The 2,500-nt window shown below is 46.8% G+C and overlaps 1 protein-coding gene across 1 annotated transcript in view; it reads right to left on the bottom strand.

Annotated features, from left to right (window-relative positions):
* The window catches only part of LOC119578009 (DNA cross-link repair protein SNM1-like), a 15,949-nt gene that overhangs the window by 5,305 nt on the left and 8,144 nt on the right, over positions 1 to 2,500 (bottom strand). The gene's annotated exons all lie outside the window — the stretch shown is intronic.

Below are 2,500 nucleotides of genomic sequence, written 5' to 3'. Positions count from 1 at the left end.
CGGCACAGTAGCTCCTACTGCTCTGTCAGTGTCCCTGGCTAGAGCAAACTCAGCAACACCTCCTCCTTCCGCCAAGTATCTCCAACACTACGTGTTGACGATCACAAAGAGCTGCCGCAGTTTCACTCGGCATGGCTCTGTTCCTCGTAGCGTTGGCCCCTTCCCTGAACTACCCCAAGAACTCAGAGGCGAGGCCAACTCGGAAGGCCTTCTGTGATTCCTCTGATCCCAGGGCACGGTGGATGGCCCAGGCATTGACAATGGCCATGTCATAGAAGAAAAGGAAGACCTTCCTGTACCATACCTTGGAGTGCGAGTTGTTGGATAATAACTGGCCATTTGATCACCAACATTGACACCTTTCATGCCAATATCGTTATATTTTATTACCAATGGCTTGTCCCCATTCATTGCTGTGGTATGGACAGTTTACAGCATGGTGACATTGCTGCAGTCCTTCCACAACAAGGCCAGCACGCCCGTCTTACTGCAGCAGTAATCGACATCACCTTCCTCCTCACTATGAGGTCCTTGGGCATGAATTTACTGTTCAGTCCCTAGTGCATTAGTCCTATGTGACAGCAGCACATGAAAAAGACTTGGCAATTGTATACCAGTTATCCACATATATTTATTTGTGGATAACCAAGGAAGCCGCTAAACTTCATCAGGTGCAGCACCGCTTTTGTGGACGAGGGTATGTTGCCACCATCCTTCCCGGTGTACACCTCAAAGCAAGAGGTGTACTCTGCAGTTGCACTCTCACCCTCTTGGTTGGGTTGTAGGTCTTGAAGCCTAGCTGCCCACAACTTCAACAATGACTTGTTTATGGACTGCCCCAGTATGAAAACTGATCGGAAGGAGCTGTTGAAAGAGTCCACAACTGGTCAGAGCTTCCACATCCAGTCCTCTGGGAGTAGAGCTTCTTCCTCCAAGTTGGTGAAATGGAGGTGATTTGTCAACTGGTCAAACTGATCCTTTGTCATGACCTTGGTAACGAGTTTGTGACGCAGGACATGGTCGGTTGACCAGAAGTCACAATAATTGGAAACTTTCCACACTCCCATTATCACGCGGATCCCAAGGTATGCCATGATCTGCCTGAACGTGGGCATCCATGTGAGGGGAGGCAGCAGGAGGGTGGGCGAACGCATACCTGTGGAAAAGAAAAACAAGTAATACATTCTGACTGTTCAATGCAAGATATTTACTGAATATGAATAAAATTGGAAAGAACACAAACGCTTCCTTATTTGAGAGGAGGCAACTGTTTACCTGTGGGAGTGCTCAATACAAGAGATATTTATTCAGTATGGAAAAAAATGGAAAAAACACAAAAGCAATAACGAAACTTACCAGTTGGTCTCCTGAATAATGTGATCAAGAAGATCTTCTGTGAAGAGACACGACAAGATCTCAACAGCGTAGTCAAAACACACAGCATCGCCTTGAAAGCCATGGCGGTGGGGGACGTTACCTCTCTTCCTCCAGACAAACCTCTTGGTCCCTCGAGCATTCACCAACTTCAGTTTTTCTACGTACATGAAAAGAGGTTTGTTGCTATACATGGTAGTGTCCACCTGCGAGACTTAGTCCAATTCTTCGTCTGAATTGACGTCAAACAACGTGTCAGTGTCGTCCTCTGCCCTACCGGGGAGCCACTCATCCCCACTCTCCTCAGAGTGGTCAAAAAAGGTCAAAGAACGGGGAGAGCGGGGAGAAGGCTATCGGTGCAATATGCTTTGGTGAGGCACTTTCACAGGAGACGCTGAAGAGGTTGACGGTTGAGGGTCATCGACCTCAAAGGAGGAGAGTCTCCGAATGCTGGAGGGTTGGGTCATTGCGAGAGCAAGTAAAGAATGTGGTGCAAGCACCTCTATATATACAGGAAAATTCCCGTGCTTCGATCTGTAAGCAACAGTAGCCAATAAGGTCAATCCAGCATGGGTCACATATCACATAATGTGACCAATCACATCATTGCCTGTGTACTGACATCACTACCGCATGTGATGTCATTTACTACTATGTGGAAGTAAGATGGTGCCTGTAGAATGATATCACTTCCTATGTGTGAGTGAGTGTGTCTGTCCGTGTCTGTCCATGTGTGTGTGTGTGTGTGTGTGTGTGTGTGTGTGTGTGTGTGTGTGTGTGTGTGTGTGTGTGTGTGTGTGTGTGTGTGTGTGTGTGTGTGTGTTTTGAAAGTAAAGATGGTGACTGTAATGACATCATTCATCTTTGTGATATAACTCTCTTTATCTTCGTGATGTCACATGCTCGTACACACCCATGCACACACAATGACACAGACACACAGACAGACAGACAGACAGACACACACACACACCTCTGTCTCTCTATCTACCTCTGTCTACTTCTACCTACCTGCCTCGCTCTCTGTCTATCTATCTATCTATCTGTTTCCCCTCCTCCCTCCCAAGTCGCACCTTTATTTTTCATTTTCACTTTTATTTTCTGTCTGTATGTCTCTCCTCTCTCT

This window comes from Penaeus monodon, chromosome 10 (genome assembly GCF_015228065.2).
Source record: "Penaeus monodon isolate SGIC_2016 chromosome 10, NSTDA_Pmon_1, whole genome shotgun sequence".
NCBI classification, from domain to species: Eukaryota; Metazoa; Arthropoda; class Malacostraca; order Decapoda; family Penaeidae; genus Penaeus; species Penaeus monodon.
The sequence above is the reverse complement of the archived record's forward strand: the minus strand, read 5'-3'. Positions and strand labels throughout refer to the sequence as shown.